Raw genomic sequence first — 25,684 nt, 5'->3', positions numbered from 1 at the left:
TATTCAAAGAAAAGAAATCCACGGAGGCCGACCAACCGCCATCATGTTGACAGCCCGAACATGTGGCAGAGGCCTGGATCTCAGCAGCCTGGGCCCTTTTATATCTTAGGTGAGCTAGGGGTGGGGGTGGGGGGCAGTAGGTGGAGATGAGCTGCTCCACACTAGTTCTTCAGGTTTGGCCCACTGGCTTCCATCCCTGGGGAACAATGCAGGGGGTGAGACTGAACTGATCTCTTGAAAGAAGGCAAGAGTAACAAGAAACCTAAAATGATTGAGGCTTATGTCCTGGTTCCATCAGTAAATGCTAAGGAAACACTGCTGTGGAGATCATTAAAGTGCTTTCTAAATAAAAAGGAGGAAATGCTCTAGTAATATTAAACAAATTATTTTATCATTCCTCACAAGAAATAAGTCACCTGTGTTGCTGTTGCAATCATTGCCATTTATTATTATTATTATTATTATTATTACTGAGCACCCGAACCATGCCTCAACCTACTGTACATCTAGTAAACTTACAGTCTTTATTAAACTACATTTGAGAGTGTCAACCTACTTTAGTTGAGCCAGTGTGTAAATAGTTGCCTTTGGAAGTAAAACATCAGGACCAGTATTGTAGCACTGTGAATTAAGCCACTGCATGTGATGCCAGCATCCCATATGAATGCTAATATATTTGGTAAAGTAGCAGAACATGTCTCAGGCCCCTGACACCAATGTGGGAGACTCTGATGGAGTACCAGCCTCCTGACTGAGGCCTGGCTCAGCCCCAGCTGTTTGGGTCATTTCGGGAGGGAACCAACAGATGGGAGATTCCCCCCACCGTGTGTGTGTGTGTGTGTGTGTGTGTGTGTGTACACACGCATGTTCGCATGTGTGTGTCCCCCTGACTGTGTCACTTTGTGTTTCAAATAAATGAGTCTATAAAAAAAGTATGAAATCAATTCATCTCTGAGCTTACTGTCAAAAACAGTGTCTCTTTTACCATTCAGTTCATGTACAAGAAAGTTATGTTGCACACATAATTTTAGATGTTTTTATGACTGAGTCAGATAAGATACTCAGCATGTGAGTCACTGTGATGCAATTTTTAAAATTATTTTCCCAAATTCTTCCATTACATGGAACAAAACAAATAAAAGTTAACGGGACACGATCCAAAGCTGAGAAAAATAGCGAAAAGTAACAAATCTGCTTAAAGTTCATTCTTTTTAATAAGAAAATATGATAAGAATGTAAGTGATTTTCTTCAGTATGTCATCAAAAATATATACCAATCAGTTCAACTAAAAGTGAGACAATTTAAAACTCACCATGTAGTATCTTATTAATAGATGCATAGCTTAGCAGTGGGTCTTAAATTAGGGATGGAGCCATATTTTTTTCATATTTCTGGAAGTTATCTTGCTAAGTTCACAAAATCCATAGATACAAAGTCAGAGAACAGATAATTATATAAGCAAGCTCATATAGTAAACAGCAGAACTTCTACATACAAAACTAAATATTTTTCTATAATATGTCTCTGAATACAATTCAGAAACGTTTGTATGTGAATTACTAAATCATTTTTTGTTTGTTGTTTGTTTAACAGGCAGTTAGAGAGAAAGAGAGAGAGAGAGAAAGGTCTCCTTTTTCCGTTTCCATTGGTTCACCCCCAAGTGGCCGCTATGGCCGGCGCATTACAGCCGGGGCGCTGCGCCGATCTGAAGCCAGGAGCCCGGTGCTTTCTCCTGGTCCCCCATGTGGGTGCAGGGCCCAAGTACTTGGGCCATCCTCCACTGCCCTCCCAGGCTACAGCAGAGAGCTGGACTGGAAGAGGGGCAACCGGGACAGAATCCGGCGCCCCAACCAGGACTAGAACCCAGGGTGCCGGCGCCGCAGGCAGAGGATTAGCCTAGTGAGCCGCAGCACCTGGCCACTTAATCATTCTTAAACACGTAACCTTTGAAGCAGTCCTTTGATGCAACCAACTGGAAGAACGTCCTGACTCAATGTCACTTCCCCACAATTTCCTTCTTCTTTCTTCCTCTCAGAGAGTGCTACCTCAGTTTTACCCTCCTATACCCATTTGTCAGTCTTGGCTTATTCATCATCTGGCACTCTCTTCTAATATCTTCTCCCTTTGAAACCATTCTTTCCCAGTTGCTTTCTTCTCAGTGGCAATCGTTTGGAGACACCCTCACCTTCCTCGACCTTGAATTATGATAGAGTCTAGGCTCTCGTGAAATTTCTTAAACTGAAATAGACGCCTAATCTGTCTTCCCTAATTTCAGTCTTGCATACATGAGATACTCTCCATACACACATATTTTAAAAACTGAAGTCAAATTAGTTCAGCTCTCTTGACAACCTTTGGTGACTCCCATTTTCTACAGCATATTTTTCAGATTTTATCGTGAACACAAAGCCTTTCTTATCTCTACCTCTTTAGCGTTCTCCCTATGCAAGCCTTTCCTGGCGATTTGTTATTTATAGGCTAATGGGACTGGTTCAAGTCAAAATCACCATTCAGAACATGTCTCTTGAAAAAATACATCAATTCTCTGAAAATCATCTTTACTAAACTTTAGTTTTAAGACTTTTCTTAACTGCAAGTTGTATGTTTTGGAATTCTAAGACTATTTCAGTCTCCATGTACCTGATCAGAATTTTCCCTATTCATGAAACATAACTTGAAAATATCCTAATATTATGTATTAATGTGATAAAAATTAAAATTACACCCATGAAAATGTATAGTGCAGCAATTTAAAATTTTAAAAACTTAATTTTTCCTTGTCATGTTTGCTGTATGCGTAATATTTTCAACATGGAAATATGTAATTCCACAACCTTCTTAACACCATAGGCAAAACAAAAATGCTAAAGATTTCCAGGATTTTTAACATGGAAATGAGAAATAATCACAATGTGTTTATTATCACAAAGAATAAAATATTCTATACAAAATTTTAAAAGCAAATTGAATCATCAGACAGATTTAGATGAAAAGGCAGGACAGGAGCAGATATTTGACTCAGTGTTCTAGACACAAGTTGGATATTCAAATCTCAGATCAGAATGCCTGGATCTGAATCACGGCTCCACTTGGATGTTAGTTGCTGGCTAATGTGCACCCTTGGAGGCAGCAACTGATGGCTCAAGTAGTTGGGTTCCCGTCAGCCACGTGGGAGACCCGGGTTGAGTTCCTGGCTTCCAGGCATTTGGGAGTGAACCAACAGATAAAAGCACTCTCTCTCTCATTTTCTCTCTCTCAAATAAATAAAATATAAAATGAATGGAAAAGTATTAAAAAAGACAATCCAGGTCAGTATTTAAGTTCTTAGACTCTAATTCATACTGTGAGCTTTAAAATTACATTGAAATCTACTTGAGAATTTAGCTCGTTCAATTTTAAAATGCAATAATATAAACTTTCTATTTAGAATAAAAACTGGGAAAGGGTTTAAATCAACAAAAGTCCTACATTAAATGAATAAATGAAGCGCAATACAAAGTTATATAAACATTCTTTTATAGTTGTGAGACACATTTGGAGAAGTTTGCTCAGATCATATTCAAAATGCGATGAAGTGTGGGTTAAGCCAAGAGGATAAAGGGAAATTCCTCCAAATTTCTGTATGTTAGATAACAGCTTGGACTGTCTCCTTATTTGTTACAGATCTCCTCAGACCTCACCAAATAAATCTCTTTAAAAGCACAGTTTGATAACAGTTCTGACAAAGAAAACTGCCATCAGCAACTACTAGCTGCCAAAGAATACTGACTTGTTATGAGGTATCAGCCAAATATATGGACTCATTAAAAAAAAAAAAAAACAATTAATTGGTCTCAAATGTCTATTTCTATTTTAATTCTAGAATTAACCATTTAATTAATCTAGTCTGTTAAAAAGAGAAAATCCACATAATAGCTTTAAGCCTTGGGGTTTTCTTGCATGAGTGCTGCCTTTTTAGTAAGTAGGCCCAAAATTATCCCATTATATCTGAATTCATTCAAGCATCAGCCAACAGAGATCTCTCTGAGTTCCAATCTTAAGTATTCATTTATTCAGCAAATATCCATAGACAGCTGCTGTATGCCAAGCATTATGCTACACTAGGCACCAGGCAGACAATCATGCTATGAACCAATTCCCAGGAAAATTCATTTTTATAAGCTGTCCCATGGTAAAATGTTTTCATAATCAATTTGTTTTGAAAAATATTGTACACACTATAATATTCCCAAATAGTCAAGCCGATTTCAAAATTTTTGGAAGCATTGCAAATTCTTATGGTTAAAAATAAAAACACATCTTGTAGAATTGTGGAAATCCAAAACAGTGGCAACAATATATGCTGGCAATAATGCAGAGCAACAGGAACTCCTATTCATTGCTGGCGGGAATCCAAAGTAGTACAACCATTTTGGAAGACGGTTTATCACTTTCTTACAAAACTATAGACGCTTACCATATGTCTTAGTCTGTTTTGTGCTGGCTAATTACTTACACCTGCGTAATTTATAAAGAAATGAAACTTATTTCCCATAGTTTTAGAGGATTGGAAGTTCAAGATCAAGGTACTAGAAATTGGTTAGGGAATTTGTATTGCATCTTCCCATTGCAGAAGGTGGAAGAACAAGGGAGCATTCATGAGAAAGCAGAGGTTGAATTCACAGCCTCAAGCTCTTTTTTTGTTGTCATTAATCCATGTATGATTCTGGAGCCTTCATGATCTAAATATTTCCAACTTGACTCTACCGCCCAACATTTTCACATTGGGGATTAACTTATCTAAAAGCATGCTTTTTGCATGGAACACCTTCAAGTCATGACACTATATAACCAGCGATCACATTCCTCGGTATTTAAATAAATTATACGAACACTTATGTTCACATAAAAACATGCACAGCATTGCCAATAGCAGCTTATTCATAATTGCCAAAACTGAAGATACCAGGATGTCTTCTGAATTGGTAGTATATATAAATACTGAATTGGTGAATGTATAAATAAACTACAATAAGTCCAGACAATGGAATATTATACATGAGCTATTAATCCATGAAAAGACATGGAGAAAACTTGAAAGAATATCACTAAGTGAAATAAGTGCTATGGTTTGTATATGGATGAGTGTGTCCTTTCATGTGCTGAAAGCTTGGTCTCCAAAATAACAGTATTTAGACAGCAGAATGTTTAGGAAGTGGGACCTAGTGCAAGGTAGTTATGTCATGGGAGTACAGTAAGAGGTTAATGCTGGTCTCGTGGAGTGAGTGAATTCCTGTGAGAGCAGGTGGTTGCATATGAGGTGATCCTATGAGTTCAGGCCCTTCTGCAGACACCTAGCTTCCCTTCTGCTTCTCTGCCAAATTAAGCCAGCAGCCCGTGCAAAGGCACAGATGCCATGCTCTTGCACATCCAGAACTTTGAGCCAAATAAACTTCCTTTCTTTATAAAGTGTTCAGTCTTAAGTTTAGTTAATAGTAACACAAAATGTATTAATTCAAGAAACCGATTTGAAACATCTACATACTGTGTAATTCTAAGGCATTCTAAACAAAGGAAAAACTATGGAGACAGCCAACAATATGAATAATCTTCAGGAGCTATAAGGGAGGGAGGAATTAATAGGTGAAGCACAGAGGATTTGTAGGGCAGTGAATCTGTTCTGTAGGATACAATAATGGTAGATACTTGTTATTATACACTTGTCAAAACCCATAAAATGTACTGTGCCAGGAGTGAACTCTAATGTGATCTATGGATTTTGAGTGATAATGATGTGTCAATGTAGGTCATCGATTGTAATAAATGTACCACTCTGATGGGGAATGTTCATAGTGGGTACACATGGGAAAGGGGATAGTAGAGAGTACAAAAGGACACTGTAATTTCTGCTGAATTTCACTTTGAATTTAAAACTGCTCTAAAATTTAGACTGTTTTCAAAATCTCTATCTTTCTTGGTTATGAGAATTTTATGTCAATAAATTGCTATCTTTTCATGATACTAGAAACCTAAGTAATACATCTCTATGTGATGGAACACTAACTCCAGTTGATAAAAAAAGAATCAGTAATTGTTAAGAAAATTAAAGTACTCAAAAATCCAATTTCCAAAACAACTACAAATGAAAGCTTCTATGGGCAGTTGTTCTACTAAGCTAATGTATTGTCATTTAGTAAATCATTAACTGATTCTTAACTCATATTTTAAGTAAGAATATAATTTTAGCAAATAGCCTTTTTGTATAGAGCCAGACATCAATAGGTGATGCTGTCAATTCTTTTACTTAGCAAATGTTTCTTAAACAGTGAATCTGCATTGGTAAACATTTTCTGTAAAGAGCTAAAAAAAAAAAATAAGCTTTGCAGCCCACTTCTGTCATGGTAGTACAAAAAGCATTCACAGGCAATACATGATGAAATGGGCAGGGCTGCATCCCACTAAAACTTTCTTTACAAAAACAGATAGCAGGACAAAATATGCAGTGTATTTAATTTATCAAATCTTGGTCTAGATGACAGGGATATAAATTTTAAAGTCCTGGCCTTTGTAAATTCAGAGCCTCATGGAGAAAACTTGTGCTTATGTATCTCATTGTTTTAATGGCAGAAAATGCATGAGTAAGGCATTCTTTTTCAAACTTCTTAGGTGAAAAGTGAATTATCTTAGTGCACAATTTTTGTGAAGTATTTGGATTCTCAAAAGAAGATCTGTCTTTTTCTTGCTTATTATTCTGGATCGTAGGGAGGCTTTATGATATTATTAACTCACCCATATACCTACAACTTTCTCTAATAACTTAAGGTAGAGATATATCAGACGATATGAAGAAAGCATGTGTCACAGCAACCATAATTATTTCACTCAGCTATTTCACTCAAGAGAGCAAAGCAAAAATGCACTATTGAAAATGAAAAACAGCAGAGTGGAGAAACTAACAATGAAGCCTGGAGGTTAAACAACAGTAAGAGAGAAAAGTACCTGGTATTTTCTAGGGGAAAAATCAACAGACTATATCAGATTATGCACCAAGGATCTACAATGAGGAGATAATGAAATCTTTGCTCCCAAAATTTGATCTTGCTGATTTTCTTACAGGCACCTGTCTGTAGATCTGGAAAAATTTAGTTGAAAGGCTTTAGGATGAGATGATCTGTTAAATACAGATTATATACTTGACAGAAGCTTCAAACAGGATTCAAACCATGTCTTTCAACAGGCATTTATGAAGTACTGTCTATGTGTGCCTGACAACAACAGGTCTCTGAGATAATAGTTTCTGAAACCTTTAAGCTGAGAATATAATATATGGGGGAACTTCAGAAAGTTTTTGAAAAATTTGTACTATGAAAAAGCTATGCATGGATTTCAATTATTTTTGCACCAAATTGAATTTTCTAGTTGTACTTTTCCACAAATTTTTGTAGAACTCTCATGACATATGTAGTTTTTTTCATAACATGCATTTACATGAATTTATTTTAGTAGGATTTTTTTATTTATTTCAGAAATAGAGGGCCAGAAAGACCTCGAGATCTCCCATCTGCTGGTTCATTCCCCAGTGCCCTCAGCAGTCAGGGCCAAAGCTAGGAACCAGGAGCTCAACCCAGATCTCTATGTCGGTGGCAGGGAACAATTCTGCTGCCTTCCAGAGTGTGCATTCGTGAGCAGCTAGGGTCAGGGTTGGAGCCACGATCTGAACCCAGTAGTCTGTTACGGGGAGCAATGTCCCATGTGATACCAACTGCTGGGCCATATTTATATCCCTCCAAGAACTTTCTGAAGATGTCTCATATGCTTCAATTTCAATTCTTTAGAACCCCCAGATTACCAACTAAATAACATAGCTCCCAAATCTCATCTTCTCGGAGATGTGTTTCAAATTTAATGAGACAGCTATAAAACTAAAACAGAAGAAAAGACCAAATAAGTTTATATATTTTTGGTAGCTCAACTGGCAATTAAGTTTGAAAGTAAGAATATTTATGAGGAAAGTACATAGTTCAGTTGAGCAACTCCAAAAATAATTTAAAAAAGTACCTAATTGTTTGGGGGCCAGGACCTTCTTCTTGTTTTGTGTTTTATTAAGTATTGGATTGTGTCCAATGAACCCCTAAACTTCACTTCCTGTGCTGCTTCTGTGATTTCCCACCCAGGCGTACATTGAATGCCTTTCTATTTTTACCACCATCTAGTGGTTAGATAATGTGATTGCAAGTGAACTCACTTAATGTAAGTAGCACATGAAGGGATGCAGACACATCCATTTAATGCCTGGTAATACGCCTTTCAAGAACGGAACACATTATAAAATCCAGACATAGTGATAAACTTACAAAGAAGATTAACATAAAGATTTAGGAGTGATGTTGAGTTTGTTTACTACTGATCATATATATCCTCAAGCTCCTTTAGAAATAAGAGAACTTGTAAAATTGCCCTGTGTTCTTTTATTTTAAACACAGGAGGTCTCTTTCCTTTGAAGGAAAGGAAGGGAGAATCTCACTCAACTGTGGCCATGTTGTGAGGGCACAGAACATGGATTGATGATAAATAAGCAGAACAAACCGAAAGTAGAGCTGGAGATCAGAATTGTCTTGCAAAACATCGCTTTGGGGCTTTTTAAAAATATTTATTTAGTTATTTGAAAGTCAGAGTTACAAAGAGAGAAGAGAAGAAAGAGAGATATCTTCCATCCCCTTCTTCACTCACCAGATGGCCACAAGCCAGGAGCCAGCTGGTCCCCCTTGTCGGAGACACAGCCCCAAACATTTGGGCATCTTCCACTGCTTTTCCCAGGCCATTATCAGGGAGCTGGATTGGAAGTGGAGCAGACTGGACACAAACTGGCACCCATATCGGATGCCTGCATTGTAGTCAACAGCTTGACCCTGTATGCCACAACACCAGTCACTGCTTTGGGGCTGTGAAGAGCTATGTTTATGGGCCAGCACTGTGGCTCATTGGGTTAACGCCCTGAACTAAAGCACTGGGCACCGGTTCGAGACTCAGCTGCTCCACTTCCAATCCATCTCTCTGCTATTGTCTGGGAAAATAACAGAGGACAGCCCAAGTCCTTGGGCCCCTGCACTCATGTGGGAGACATGGAGGAAGCTCCTGGCTCTAAGATCTGCACAGTTCCAGCCATTGCAGCCAATTGGGGTGTAACCATCGGATGGAAGACCTCTCTCTATCTGCCTGTGTAACTCTGACTTTCAAACAAATAAATAAATCTTTAAAAAAAAAAAGAGCTATGTTTAGCCAGCATAATTGGGTAGAGTGGCATAGGATGCTTTTTACTTACATGATTATGGCTACTATTCATTTTAAAAGAATATTCAGAGGCCGGCATTGTGACTTAGCAGATAAAGCCACTGCCTACAATGCTGGCATCCTATGTGAGCCCCAATTCATGTCCCAGCTGCTCTTCTTCCAATACACCTCCCTGTTAATGGCCTAAGAAAAGCAGAGGAAGATAACCCAATGCGTGGGCCCCTGCCACTCATGTGGGAGACCTGGATGAAGCTCCTGGCTGTGGCCTGATCCAATCCAGGCAGCTGCAGCCATCTGGGGAATGAACCAGCAGATGGAGGATCTGTCTGTTGTTCTTTCTCTATAACTTTTACTTTCAAATAAAATAAAATAAATCTTAAAAAATAACCAAAAATAAATGTTGAGAGTGAATACTACCATATAATGCAAATGATGGAGAAGAAATAGTCTTAAGAAAAAACGTTTAATATTCCACTGACATGGTAGCACTTCAAGATGACATGTACATTAGTAATAATAATAATAAAATAACATAAAACACTATAGGAACAAGATTACCTTACATTAGTTTCACTCTTTTGGTAACACAGTCAAAATAAAAGGTACTGGGAGTTTATTGGGCAACCTGATACCATGCACACATTCACTGATAGAACTATATTATTTATGGAGAAAGAAGAAAGATGGAAAACCAGAGCCTTGTGAATGAATTAATCTATGGGCAAAACATAAAAGTCTGAAAGGGAAGCTCTGAAAATCCCTTTAGAAATAATTTAATTCAGTCCCTTTTTTAAATATAAAGCTGAGACAGCAAAAAATTCTACTGAAATTTCTCAGTTGTCAATATTTGAACCAGATCGAATGTATGAGTGTTCACTGACTTAATAAGAGAAGATTGTTCTACCCTCCTCATCGTTATTAGACTGTGGTCCTCGTCTGCTTTATTGTAGTTTTAGCTTTGGACATACTCCAGATGTCAGTTGTTTTCACATCTCTACACTCATTTACTTGTTCCATCTGTTTTGGCACCCACTTCCACCCAGACAGAGCATTCAGTAACACTTTGAGCTGTCTTCAGCGAATTTACTCACATGTGAAAATATTACTGTGCAATATTCACTGCATCCATTCAGTTAACAAATATTTACTGCAATCCACTGAATGCCAAGAACTGTGTTAGATGCTGAAGCTACGCAATGGTTTGGGGATTGCCCACATGGAGAGTCTAATACAATGGACAAAAAAGACTAATAGAATAATCAGAAAATCAAGTCCATAAAATAACATTGTTTGAATGGAGAAGTACACATTTCCAGTGTTGGTAAATAATTCCAGTCAAAGAGAACACAGAATCTTTCCCTGAGACATGCAAATTTAACTGCAATTCGAGGAAAGAATCCACAGTAACAATTTTAAGAAAGAGCTGGTATGTCTGGATAATGTATAGTTTGATTAAAGAACTGGAAGAAGACTTAGAAATAATGAACAGGAATGGGTAAGTAAAGTGTAGTATATTTTTGATAAAATATAGCATTCAAAATTAACGATCTATTGCTATGTGCAGGAATATGGGTGGGCTTTTATTGCTCTGTAAAAATTATTTCCATATGGAAATTTCTCCTTTCTTTTTACAGCAGCTTAAAAATGTGAAAATCGTGATAAGCTCTCTTGAGCTAAATAGGCAGGCCTCAGGGCCAGATTTGTTCAGCAAGCAACACACATACACACACACACACACACACATACTTATACACACACATTAAGTTTCATGGTAATAGTTACCTCAGGTTGGGAGAGTTCTAAGAATGTAAGATAGAAAGAGAATATGTAGCCAGATGTAAAATGGGTTCCTATTTGAATACTTATTTGGATGATGGTTTATTAGAAATTAAGATCAAAAATTAAAAAAGAGAGCAACACATGGACAAATAAATGATGATATATTAAAAACTAGAAGTCAAGAATAACTCAATTGTGTACATTTTAGGCCAACATCCAACAAATAAGGAAGAGAGGGAGACAGGTAAAAAGAATGCCAAACTAAAACATGGGAAAAATAAAGGTATTATTTCAGATTAGAGATTCCTTACAGGTGAGACCATCAATGATTATGATAGGCATTATTGACTTAAAAATTAAGATTCACTTTGAATTCTCTTCATTAAAGGGTAGAAATGGGGTGTAGCAGGAATGACCTGAGCTAGTTTGCTTTTCCTTATCAATTTGATTGTAGGATGGTAAGTCCTTTGGAGGGAGCCAAGAGAGAACTGTACCCTGTATGAAACTTCAGAGCAGTCCAAGGAACAATTGATAATACCTGAGCCAGTGTAATTGTTATAGAAATATATATAATCAGACTGATTTTAAAAATACAATAAATGTAATAGATAAACTTTAAAAAGTGAATGTGGATGTCTGGGCCTGGATGTTGGGGCTGAAAGATTTCATGAAGGATTACTACATTTATGGCACTTACAAATTTAGGTATATGGTAGTGCCACTCTCTGAAGAAGAAAATGATGCAAGAAAACCAAGTAGGGAGTAGATAGCTCATGAATGCATTGAACATTGACTAAACCTTGATTTGTGAGCCACTGCTTTTGTGGGTTCTAAGACACAAAGAAATTTTATAGAGGACATACAACACCGTAATGACATAGGGAATGGTGGAGAAAATGAAGTTATTTTAAGTGAGAATTTGTAGAGAATTTCTCAAGAATGACACTGCAGCAGAGACTAATATTTTTGAAGTATCCAAATAGAGATGAGAATAAACTGGTGAAGGAGACAGAAAAAATAAATCAGAGAAGAGGAGTTCTGTAGCCTTCTAGAGGAGAGAGAAGAGAGGTTAGCTTCTCACACTGATACTATAGATGTCTCATTCATACACGTGATTTTCCTTTCTGTCTGTACGCTAAGGTAGGATTGCAAGATTTACCACATAGTGGTAAATTTGGATTTTGAATAAACATGGAGTTTATTTATTTATCCACTGACATGAATGCACTCTTTGGAATATACATGTGTAAAATATCCATCTTTTATCTGAAACTTTAAGCTGGCAACCTGTAGACCATATCCCCCCAAGTCATTCAGTGTTGCCTTCTCTCCCTTCCCTCACTCCTCCTTCCTCCTTTCACCTTCATCCTTCTCTTCATCTTCCCTTTATCTTTCCTGCTTCATGCTCTTTTGTTCTCTCTTAGGTCCGTGTTTTCAACAGGGGACTTCAACATCACTCCTTGTTGTACAAAGCAGTTCAGTTTACCACTTCATGCCTTTTCTAGTACATACACTAGTGTATACACATCCCTCCTAAGGAGAACATTATGTGTATAACACAGTGTGTGTGTGTGTGTGTGTGTGTGTGTGTGAATGTAAATATAAATCAAAGATGAGTCTAGCAAAGGACTGATGCACCTGAGACGAGAAGTGGGAATCTATAACACGTTTACTCAGGGACAGGTACTGATCTCAATAAATTGTTGGCTGCTGGACAGCAAGAACTGTGTCTGTGCCATCCATAATCACTACATATGAATATACACTGCATGTCTCAATGTTTTTTAAATGACAAAAGGTGAGAAGCAATGGAGTCATGCAATACATGACTGGTAATAATTGTGTAAAGGTTTCAATGTCTTCATTTTTGAGATTTGATGATTGTTTACAGCCCTTGTGTCTTCTGTTGAGGAACAGTGGTTTTTTTTCTTCATACTACTTGTTGAACTCTTAGTGTAGGGTTAACTTTATGATCATTAAATAAACTTAAAGTAAATCTTTGTAAAAACTAAGAGTGGGAATGGGAGAGGAAAGAGGAAGAAGGATTGAGGCATGGCCATGAGGGAGGGTTGGGTGGGAAGTATCACTATGTTCCTAAATCTCTATATATGAAATACATGAAACTTGCATAAATTAAATAAAATTTTAAAAATGAATTAAAAAATTTTAAATGTAGGTTTAATAGTAATAATACTAATAATAGCTAATGCTTATTGGATAATTATGAGTATTAAAGCATCATTGTTAAACATTCCATATGTATTAAATAACTTAAAGGTTTCTTTTAGCTTTATGTAACTCATTGCTACAGCATGGTCTCAGATATGACAGAGTCCCACTGAGGAGGGCTGAAACATGCATTAAGGTTAACACAGGTCACTGAAGATGTAATGCAGTTAAATAATGTCTAAATAATAATAGCATAAAAATGTTTTAAGCTACACTGGTCGTCATAAAGACGAGCAATATTATTGGAGACATTTCAGTAATTAGTGTTATTTTTTCTGTTAATTCCTAAACTGATTAAGAACAGCTTCAACCATGTGTCATACCTTGAAAATGTGTCTGTGTGAGAATCATCCACAGCCCTCACACTTCATCTGGTGTGACTACAAGGTGTGTGATTGGTTGAGTGAAACCAAAAGCTACAGAAATGTGAGAAAAACATGTTATTAATGGTGTTAGCAAAAAACATAATTTAAAATTTAAAAGCATATTTCTTCTGTGCAGTTCACTGGGCTTTATAAATATTTCATTAAACTGTATTACCCGACTGTCAGAGGGAGGTGACTCTGTGGCAAAAAGTATAATAAACAGCTATTGAGGGGCTATTCAGATCAGCAAAGAACACTTCAACACACAGTATGTGCAGTTAAATGAGAATGAGAAAATAAATATATCAGCTTACATTCACAGGAAACTTCAAAGCCATATGAGGAAATTTCTTTTTGGTTGTCCTTTAAGACAATTAAATACACAGTGGAATCATAAGCACCTCTGTTGCAGTGTGCCTCGGGTGGTCATGAGGAGGTGTACAAGTTGATTGTAGTGATCTAAAAAGTTCCCCTTACTCAAACCTACCTTCCAAAAGAATTTCAAATATGTGAAGCACATTCTGTACAGTAATACCTTCTGGAAAGGACTTTTTCGTAAATCTATCTGGTGGCTTTTGCTGCATACAACCACTGCATATTTTTGTAGCTTACAAAATTAAACATAGGACCGTGTGTTGTGATGTAGCAAGTTAAGCTGCCATCTGGGACATTTGCATCCCATATGGGCATCAGTTATGGGCCCAGCTGCTCCACTCCCAATCCAGCTCCCTGCTGATGCACCTGGGAAAGCAGTGGATGATGGCCCAAGTGTTTGGACTCCTGCAACCCATGTGGGAAATGCAGGTAGAGTTCCTAACTTCAGCATGGCCCAGCCCTGGCCAATGCAACAATTTGGAAAATGACCCAGATAAGTAAAGCTGTATTTATTTATTTTGAAAGTCAGAGTTACAGAGAGAGAGGGAGAGATAGAGAAAGAGCTTCTATCTGCCAATTCACTCCCCAAGTAGAAAAAATTGGCCAACGTTGAACCAAGCTGAAGCCAGGAGCCAAGAACTTCATCCAGATCTCCCACATGGGTTTCGGGGCCCAAACACTTGGATCACCTTCTGCTGCTTTTCCTAGGCCATTAGCAAGGAACTGGTTTGGAAATGGAGCAACCAGGACTTGAACCAGCACCCATATAGGATGCAGGCATCACAGGTAGCTACTTTATCCACTACACCACAACGCAGCTCCTGTGTGTCTGCCTTTCAAAAAATAAATAAATCTTGAAAAAAATCTAAGCACAGATGAACTCATGGTTTTCCAGTTGGCTTGGAGAACCTCTGGTACAGCTCATACTGGGTGTTCAAAGGAGAACATTCATGCATCTGTGGTGAACTGCAAATTACCTGGAAACTCTTGCTTGGCTATCTTGCATCAACTTTGGCTGTAGCAATGCAATCTACTTTATACAGATTCCATTCTTTAGTACAATAGCCTGGAATTATTGCCATTTGGGCAGCAGAGATCTAAGAGAGAGAGCAAAAGTGCTGAAGGCTCCTTAAGGCCTAAGCTGGAAACCAACACAATACCACTTGTACCTCAGTGCATTGCTCCAGCAGGTTACAAGGCCAGATTCAAGGTTTGGGGAAAGACTATGTTTTCACAGGAAGAGCTATAATACTCCTGTGAAGACCTGAATGTGTGAAAGGAAGAATTTGGGGCTATGTTTGAAATCTGCTAAAGTGGGATAGTGAGCACATATCCTTTTCACACTTATAGCACTCAACCATTTTTTTAAACATTTATTTAAAAGAGAGAGAGGCCTTCCATCCACTGTTTCACAACCCAGTTGGCCGCAATGGCCAGAGCTGCGCTGATCTGAAGCTAGGAGCCAAGAGCTTCTTCCAGGTCTCCCACGCGGGTGCAGGAGCCCAAGGACTTGGGACATCTTCTACTGCTTTCCCAGGCCATAGCAGAGAGCTGGATCAGAAGTGGAGCAGCCGGGTTTCGAACCGGTGCCCATATGGGATGCCGGCACTGCAGGCAGCAGTTTTACCCACTATGCCACAGCGGCGGCCCCTCAACCATTTTTAATCACATATCTTTTATTTAGACCATTAACAACCTATAAATATTTCTTTAATAACAACAAAAATCTCAGTTTTCTTTCAACTCACTCATGTGACTGAGAGATAGGACTGTGTTATGTGATCTAGACTTAATAAATAAATCAGATGCACTTTTGTGAATTTTTGACTTGCAGAAAAGAAGGCTCTATGAATAATTCACTTTCTGGTGAAGATGGCAGAGCTTTGCAACTAGACAGATGGCAGTAGTTCCATGGGTGGCATCTCAGGTGAACTGTGTTGCCTCTGCCTAAATTATCAACTAACAGGTCTCTGAAATGGATGGACTTAGGTGATGACACAGGTCCTGGTTGCTTGGCATCTGAGCTAGTTTCCCTGGCTCTCCCAGAGTGTTGGAAGTTGTTAGTATATCAGTGGCTTCCATGGATTGCACCTGAGTTCTAATTAATGAAGTAGAAATACTGAGTATATTTCCTCAATTTTAAAATGGAAATAATATCTACCAATAAATTCTCTGATAAATATTTGGCACATAATGAATGATAGCTTCCATTGTTTTAAGTTTTCTAAAGATTTGCACCAAGGAAAAATTTTATCTTTTCTCAAACAACACAGTACCAAATGATGCTGGTATTTCACTTTATATTTAAGAATAAGGCTTGCACTTACTTTCTCTTCATTGACCAAACAATTCAACTTACTTTTCACTTATTTTTCTAGAAAGAAGATATTATCAAAGCTGCATGGCATAACAGAAAGGTGTTTATAGAAGAGAATTGAAGGTAAGAGTCTAGCCTCACTCCATTCACAAGATAGGCACAAACCTCTTCTCTATTTGACTTCTATTTCACTCATACAATTGAAGTGGCTGCCTTGTTTGCCTCAAAATATTATCGGAAACTACGTGAAACATTTCAAGAATCAAATCTTTTAGAATATAAAGAGCTATGCAGACATGAGGTATTACTTTTTGAAAAAGGAATTTCTCAATCTTCCTATCAATAGTAGAGCAAAATACAAATTTCTAAATATTAAAATTCCTGAGCCCTTCTAAGATCTATTTGTCTGTGTCCTCCAATTTAATCTAGATTGCTCCTTTCATATTTTGCATCAAAAAAACTTGATAGTAAACTCATGCAAAATAAATGCTGTTTATACCATCACAGGAGAGTTATTTCAAGGGAAATAAACTTTCCTTTCCAGTGCCTGGCACACTGACCTATGAATTTTGCCAAAATTAATGTAAGGTGATGTTGACTTTTAACAATAATGAAACAGATTTTCAGTAAATTCACAGTGGAATACAAAGTCATAAAATAATTGCTTCACAATTGTATCACTTTGAATATTCTTCAATGTTTATGTGTGGCTTCGAGAATTTTTTCTTTAAACTCTTAACTTAATCATTCTTATATGCAATATGATTCCTTTTTACTTTCTCAGAGGATTTGCACAAACCACCTTATAGTTGATAGTGTTTTTCTGACACTTAAAACTTTTTACTTTCTTTTATATTCTATATGGAACAAAGTTTAAGCAATAAACAAAGGCATTAATAATTACACAAAAGTTGACAACCAAAAGAACAATGAAAGTAGGTGGTAAAATGAAAATTGAATTTAAAAACCTTTCCTTGAAAGAGTATAGTCAATTTAAAAAAAGTACGCCTACATAATATAATGTTTAAAGCCACAAAAACACCACAAAACAATAGTAAGTAATTAATCAAAAGTGACATCTTAAATTAATTAAAGGACAAGTGATGATTTAGTTAAACTGCATCTCCTTCCACTTATTTTATAAAAGTTTAGTTACATTCTCAAAAAAGGAAACTTTGTTTCTTTTAAAATCTGCTGATAATGGTTTTATATTTCTTCCTAACATTTTTGTCCATAAAATCTGCCAAATTTTTGTTTTCATCCCAGCAATTGGCCTTTCCAAATTTTAAACGGATGTCCAATGAGGTAGAAATCAATTTCTACACCAGTATTTAAACTCCTTCAATGGGGGCCGGAGTTGTGGTTAAGCTGTTACCTGCAGCACAGGCACCCCACATGGGTGCCTGTTTGAGTCTGAGTCCTCGCTGATCCACTTCTGATCCAGCTCCCTGCTAATGCACCTGGTAAAGCAGCAGAGGATGGCCCAAGAGCTTGGACCCCTGCACCTGTGTGGGAGAACCTGATGAAGTGCCTGGCTCCTGGCTTCAGATCATGGCCCAGTTCTGGCTATTGTTGCCATTTGGAAAGTGAACCAGTGGATGGAAGATCTCTCTCTCTCTCTCTCTCTCTCTGGCTGCTCCTCTTCCAATTCAGCTCTCTGCTTATTGCCTAGGAAAGCAGAAGATGGCCCAAGTCTTTGGGCCCCTGCTCCCATGTGGGAGACCTGAAACAAGTTCTTGGCACCTGGCTTCAGATCAGCCCAGTTTCAGCTGTTGGGGCCATTTGAGGTGTGAACCTGCAGATGGAAGATCTCTCTCACTCTTACTCTCACTCTAGCTCTCGCTCTTGCTCTCTCTCTGTAACTCTGCCTTTTCAAATAAATAATAAGTATTACAAAATAAGATCCTCCAATGACTTCTCATATTTCCTTTAAAACATTCCTGAAGTCCTTTGGGTGCTTATCTGAGGTCATCATGGCCTACCATCATCCTCATAGTCTATCTCTTTTCTTCACCATCCAACTTCCATAACCACAATGACCTTTCTTCTGTACTGTGTATGCCAAGACCTTACATGATCTCATTCTTGTCTTCCTCTCCAACATTTTGTTCTGCACTCTATCTTGCTATTTCCTAGCTACAATGACTTTCAGTCTCTATCTTGAAAACATGAGGTTTTTCTCGCCTCTCAGAGCCTGTTGCTTATTATTTTCTCTGTCTGTAACCATGTTTCTCCTTTTCTCAGTGTATGACCTATTTTTTGTCCCAAACCCCAGCTGTTAGTTCACATGTCACATCCCCAGAGAGCCTGTTCTTTACCAATTTATCTAAATCACATTTCTCAATTTCTATCCTGTAACACCAATAATTTACTTATAACTTATAAGTAAGATTATTCCATTTGTTTATTATTTAAAGTTTTATTTATTTATTTGAAAGGCAGAGATATTGAGAGAGGAGAGAGAGAGAGAGGGAGAGAAAGAAAAAGAGAGAATCTTCCATCCACGGTTTCACTCCTCAAATGACCACAACAGCCAGGGCTGGGCCAGGCCAGGACAAGTCCAGGAGCCAGGAGCTTCCTCCAGATCTCCCTCTTGGGTGCAGGGGCCCAAGTACTTGTACCATCTTCCACTGCATTCCCAGGTGCATTAGCAAGGACCTGGGTTGGAAGTAGAGCAGTTAGGACTCAAACCAGAGCCTAAATGGGATGCCTGCACGGCAGGTGGAAGCTTAACTTACCATGCCATAGTGCCATCTCCTATTTATTTCTTGACTTACTTGATGTCTGTCTCCTAATAGTAGGTGGGTTAATCAGAGCGGAGAGTGTCTTGTGATTACAAGTTTTGCTCCCAACAGTACCACCCCAAACAGTTTTTCTTAAACTGACTAATCTGTTGCTATTCTTTTCAGGAGTTTATATTTTGTGCTTTTGTTCCTTAGTATTCTCTCTCTCATTAAAATCGTGTATTTTCTCTAAGGCATTGGATTTTATAATTTGTCTAGTCATTCTGATTACAGAAGTTTCAATAGAAATAGAGTTCCTTTTCTATGTTTAGATATTAATCATACAGAAAGTATCTTGGCATATTTACTATCTTGAAATGCTGTGTGTTATTTTGATTTTTATAAACCAATCTCTCCTCCAAATTCTTCTGTGCACTTAACCAAATAATGTGGATACTTGAAAACTGCATTTCCTAGAATCACTTTCCTGTAGAGTTATGAATTAAATTCCAAAAGAAGTTACATGATATTTATAATACCAAAGAAAAACAAAAACTAATATCATCCCAATGGCAGCAATAAGAGGAGATACAGCTTTTCTTGTAGCCCAAGAACCTTGCCTAAAAAATTCCTGCTTGTTGCTGCAGACAACCACGCTCATCTGCAGCAGTTTCTGGTATGTCTTGCCCTTCTTGATGGCCTAAATATTTGGGAAAGTAGATTGATCTTTGTGCCTCAACCCTTTCAATGTCTCTGCGCATATATTATATATTTGCTTCTAATTCCTTTGATAAATCCTTTTTCATTTAAATACTCACAAAATATTATTTTTATGCCTGAACTAAGTACTGATTGGTGAAACTGATCCCTCAAAAAGAGATTTTAAAATACTCAGATCTTATAAACAAACATAAAAAACAATTAACTTGACCATTATGTCAGACATTCCCAAATTCACCAATACTATAAGGAGAGAGATGCTATTTAAATCTTTGAAATGAAAATTAGAGGCAGACAAGTGGTGCTAAAACCAAAAATTAAATTAGGATGTAGATCAGTGAGAAAAACATAAAATAAAATATAAAACAGAGCAAAACTGAGCTACTTAGCTCATAACAAATGAAAGTTCATGTACTTCCTTCAGCTTGAAAGAAATCAGTTTGGTTGTGATCCAGATAGATTGTGATTAAAGAACCCCATGACATACTATAACTTAACTCTCAAGAAACAGGATATGTGATAACATGGCCAAGTTCAGAACACTCATGAAACCAAATCAGCTGACTCAATACCCAAATGGGCCATATGGAATAGATTTCACAGAGTTTAAATGACATTTTTTGCAACATTTTGGCCAACGAAAGTTCTCTTTGGCATCCACAAGTTTACATAAAAATGGGCCAAGATGACTGATTCAAATTAGAAGCCAACTAGTCACATAGAGTTGATGAAATCTACTGTCATGCTTTATGGCTTAAAATTCAAGTAATGGGTAAAATAATTACTCTGAAACTCAAGATCTTTATGATAGAACTGGAAAATATGTATATAATACTGATATAAATTATTTTACATAGTTGCTAATTTATATATTCAAGTTAGTCCTATTACTACACATACTCTGTACAAGCAGGATTTTTTTTTGCTTTGTTGATTATTTTATTATTTTCCTGTGGTATATGGTATCACTTAGAATAGTGACAGTATTTGTTAGCTGAATGAAGAAATGAATTAGAGACTATCTCTGTGTTTTAGTAGTTATATTAGTCTGTTTTTCACTTACAGAAAAAAACACCTGAGGAGGGCTAATGAAGAAATTAGGTTTATTTAACACACAGTCTATGATCAGTTGGCCCTATTAGCTTGTTCTCTGGTGAGACTCTTCTTGACTGTGTCACTTCATGGAAGTCATGCAGGAATAAGCAATCACATTGCCACTCAGAAAGCCAAAGAGGTCAGTTTCCCACAAAAACTACCTTCATTCCTTCTGAGGGCATGACCCTAATGAGTTAAGGACCTCCCACTATCCCTATCACTTAACATCACCACACTGGTAACCAACCAAACTTTAGACAAATGACCCCTTGGGGGAGCAATTCAAACGATACTCAAACTGTGGCACAGTACAAATTCAACTCTAAATGGGAACACACATAGGAATATTGAAAGCACTGAGATACCTAACTGAGAGACTATCAAATGTTTCTTTAGAATGTCTTCCCATGCAAACATTACTTTCAGCGATTCTCAAACTTTTTGGTATCAGCACTCCTTTGATCTCATGAAAAATATCAAAAAATGCAAAGGCTAACATTAATCAATATTATATTTTTATGGAGAATAAATATTTTCCGAAAGAAAAATAAGTGAGAAGAGTGATATTGTTTTATACTTTTGCAAATCTCTCTGACATTGATGTTAATGAAACACCAAAATTTACATGTTTGCATCTGTTTTTGATCTGCTGCAATATGTTGTACTGGTTGATGTATATAAAAAAATTCAGCCTCACACATATATGTAGTTGAGAAAAATGTGTTTAAACTGCCTTTAAGAAACTTGTAGGGGCAGGCATTTGGTCTAATAGTCAAGATGCAATTTAAGGCACCTGCATCTCATATTGGAGCCCTCCGTTTGAAGCCCCACTTTGGCTCCCAGTGCCAGCTTCCTATAAATGCAGACTTCAGTAGACAACAGGTTATGACTTCAGTATTTGGGTGCCTGATACCCATAGGAGACCTGAATTAAATTCCCAGGCATTGTGGACATTTGGGGAGTAAACCAGTGAAAGGGTTTTCTCTCTTCTATCTTTCTGCCTCTCAAATGTATATTTTTTCAAAAAAGAAATTTGTAGATTTTCTTTTCTATATTAAAACTTGTCAAATTGCATCTTTAAGGTTAGTTGCAATGTAGAATCTGAAACCCTATCAATGGACTATTTATACTGAGTTGCATTAAGATCCCAGACACTGAGAATTTATACTTTACCACCCCATGATTTTATAACATGATCCTTTGGTCATTTAGAATGTATTGCTCAAAGTTGTTAAAGCACTATAATTATTTAGGTATTTAATTATATGGTATATAAAATATATTCCATTCTTTAATATCACATTCAGTCTCATTAGAAATGTCCTAAAGTATGGAGAAGCTGTGACATTCACATAAGAGACACATTTTTCCAAAACTAATTTTGAATTGAGCACTCAAAATATATTGTTGATGTAAACCATTGTTACTTGTTTTTCATGAGTTGACTGGCTTATATCATTTAATCTTGAGAAAAATTTATGAAATACCTAATATAAGTAAAGATAGTCTATCAGCCATTTTTCCAAGTATGTTACTAGGTGACAACAAGCAACTATTTCATCTTGCAATTCAAAAATCACCAGTGATTTTCCTGGGAACAAGCATCATATTTAGTATGCAATAGAAATGTATTATATGTATTTCCTATTCTGTCAAACTATTCAAAGAAATATACTTAGAGTTATATTTAATAAAATTAATAATCGTTGCTGTTTCATTATTCTGAGATGAAAACACAGATTGCTTTTCTGTATTATTTCACTCAACAGAATATTTCTGCTTCCACATTATAGCAACATCCACTTTCTGATACCAATTATGTCCTAATCCATTCGTGCTGCTCTAATGGAATACCTGAGACTGAGCCATTCACAGAAAACAGGTATTTGTTTTTCAAAGTTCTGGAGGATGGGAAGTCCAAGACCAAGGTACCAACAGATAGCAAAGGCTTTCATACAATGTGATTAAATTACAGATAATTCCATCAGAGGAAGTGAACCCACTCCTCTGAACCCTTTTAATAGCTGCATTAATCCATTCTTGGTCATGGATCTTTCATATCTAAACACCTCCCTAAGGTTCTACCTCTCAACACTGTTGTGCTGGAGGTTGTGTTTGCAACACAAAATTTTGGGGGGACACCGTCAGACCACAGCAGATATCAACTGCACATCCTGTAATTCAATTCTGTTACTAACTACCCAGAGCTAGTGTCAGATCCCAGAGGCTGAGTGTTTAGTTTCTCAAGACTACTCTTACTTCCAGTGCCAAACACAAGTGAAAAATGGCCATGTAGCCTTCTAAACAACTGCCTACAAACTGGAGTTCATTTCACCCCTTCCTTAGGTTTTACTAACTTCCTGGGATGGTTCACAAAAAATCAGAGAAATGAGTTTACCATTTTATTATACAGGATATTATGGAGGATGTAGATGGTCAGGTGAAGAGATGAATAGGGCAAGATATGGGGTGGGTGTCAAATTTCCATGCCCCTCTCCAAAGCATGTCTATATGTTCAGCAACACAGAAGCTCATTGAATCTCACTGTTCAAGAGGCTTCACAGACTTTAATCTCAAGCCCCCTTTTTTTCTGGAGGTTGGTGAGTGAGCACAAAAGTTCCAATCCTTGCGTATTCTAATCACTTGGTCTTTCTGGTGACTGGCCCCATCCTGGAGATCTTTGAGGGGCCTTGGCTAAATTACCTCATTATCATAAACACAGATGTGATCAAAAGAGGGCTCATTACAAATGACTATATCACTGAAGAAATATCAAAGGTTTTAGGTGCTCTGTGATAGGAATCAGCAGCCAAAACCCAATTATATTCCATGTTTTACCCTGATAATGTATTCTTTCTTTCTGTGAGAATATGGAGCTGAAGAATACAATAGCTACTAATACAATTAGTTCCACTAACTTAATTCATGCTGAAGCACCTGGAGTTGTACTCATACTGTTTTTTTTAACCATTACAGTAAATATCGATAGAGGAAAAAAAACAGTAAGATTTTAGTATCGTTATGATCATCCCATAGGCTTCCTGAAAGGGTGAAAGGAATCCCCCAGGAGTTTATAAAGCATACCTGAAGAATTGCCACCTTAACTTATAAAGGTAAATTTTTAGGCAGCTAAGACTAATATCCTGACCCTTGTTAGCACTGAAAGAAGACTCATTTGCATGGAGCAAATTTGCACAAGTTTCCTGGAGTAGTATATATGCCTAAATTTTTATATTTTAGTCTCAGAAGGAAATATTACCACCACACAATCTAATTTTATTTTTTTGGAGTAGGTTCTCTCTGTTCAGGAACATAGTAGGCTTACATTTCTCTGCCCTTATTTCAAGTTACGTGTGGCTATATAAGTTGCTTTGGTCAAACTGGGTGGCAGTACTGAGTTAAAGTCCTGGGTGGGTTTCCAAACTCAGTAAATAACCTTGTTTCCGCTAGGGGGATGGAAGAGTAAACCAAGCATCTCCCTAACAACAAGATTTGTTGTCCCATTCCATGAAAGACCCCCCTAAGGATTGCAACCTCCATTCCCAGATATATTTGGTACCCAAGTGTGGGTGTATAAGAAGCTCAGATCCATAAAATATACCAAATTGGAAGCAGAGGGTGGTCTGTTTCAGTCCCTATCCAGAGACATTACCCATTGCTGTGCAACTAAGGGTAACTCTCCCCCAGGTGAACCTAATGCACCCTCCCACCAAGGGTGGATGGTACCACGGGTTGAAGGATAACTGAGCTAGAGAAGGGAAGGCTATGTGGGGAAAAGAGCTCCAGGATATACAGGATCCTGTGTCAGGGAGGACTTCTTGAAAAGTGGTGGGGACAGACATGAGTGAGCCAGGTTCCAAGTCTGGGGTCCATGTTCCATTGTACCAAGAACTTCACTTCGAAACACAATTGGACACATAAAATTAACAAGAATATGAAGATAGTTGATTTGATTTTTCCAGTGGCCTCTCTCCTTGGCTTTCAGATGGCTTCCTCTTGCTGTGTCCTCACATGTCTGTGCATCCAAAGTCTAAAGAGAGTGATGGGCACTCAAAAGGAAGCAAGTTCTACACACACCCCAAAGTCAGATGCACACACTTCTATTAAGTGCATTTATGGGAGGCCACTGCTTTAGGCTGAGCCCCTGCACTAAGCCCAATAAGGCAGAACAAGCCAGAAAGGAGTCACCTGTGCTAGGTGCCAAGAAATCAAATGGAACTTAGAAATGAGCCACACAGGAGATTCACAGCAGCAATCAGAAGTGGCTCAGGTTACCTGAGCCAGCTAAGTAAAGCCCCTCCACTTTAACCCTGTAAGGCAAGTCACTTTGAAATAATGTCCACTTTTTGTTCTTTTTCTGCTTCTTCAGCAGAAAAGTGCCTATAAAACCTACCTCCTCTGCTCAGCTCATTAGAACACTTTGTCCAGATCTTTAGATGGCCATTCCATCATTCATGAATTCCTAATAAAAGTCAGTTCAAGCTTTAAGCTAAAAAAAAAATCAACCTAGGATACATTGATGGATGAATGGATAAAGAAAATATGATACAATACACAATGGAATATTATTCAGCCATAAAAAAGAGTGAATTCTTGTCATTTGTGGCAAAATGGATGGACCTGAGGAACATTAAATGAAATAAGGCATAAGAAGACAAATGTCACCTGTTTTCTGAAATATCTGAAAGATATTAAAGTTGATCTAGAAGCAGAAGAGAATAGAATAGTGATCACTAGAAGCTAGGAAAGGTGAGGAGAGTGACAAAAAAGGTCGTATGACAAGTACGAAAACACAAGAGGAATATATTAC

The 25,684-nt window shown here is 37.5% G+C and overlaps 1 long non-coding RNA gene across 1 annotated transcript in view; it reads left to right on the top strand.

The window, feature by feature from the left end:
• LOC138848784 (uncharacterized) overlaps positions 1 to 22,797 on the top strand; it is a 29,312-nt gene extending 6,515 nt beyond the window's left edge. Inside the window, exons 2-3 of the long non-coding RNA XR_011386852.1 lie at positions 16,398 to 16,459; positions 22,668 to 22,797. This is a non-coding gene — a long non-coding RNA (uncharacterized lncRNA). The remainder of the gene's footprint in view (positions 1 to 16,397; positions 16,460 to 22,667) is intronic.
• The last annotated feature ends 2,887 nt before the right edge of the window (positions 22,798 to 25,684 follow it).

This window comes from Oryctolagus cuniculus, chromosome 2 (assembly GCF_964237555.1).
Source record: "Oryctolagus cuniculus chromosome 2, mOryCun1.1, whole genome shotgun sequence".
In the NCBI taxonomy this organism is placed as follows: domain Eukaryota; kingdom Metazoa; phylum Chordata; class Mammalia; order Lagomorpha; family Leporidae; genus Oryctolagus; species Oryctolagus cuniculus.
Note: the sequence above shows the minus strand (reverse complement) of the source record. Positions and strands in the feature narration are given on the sequence as shown.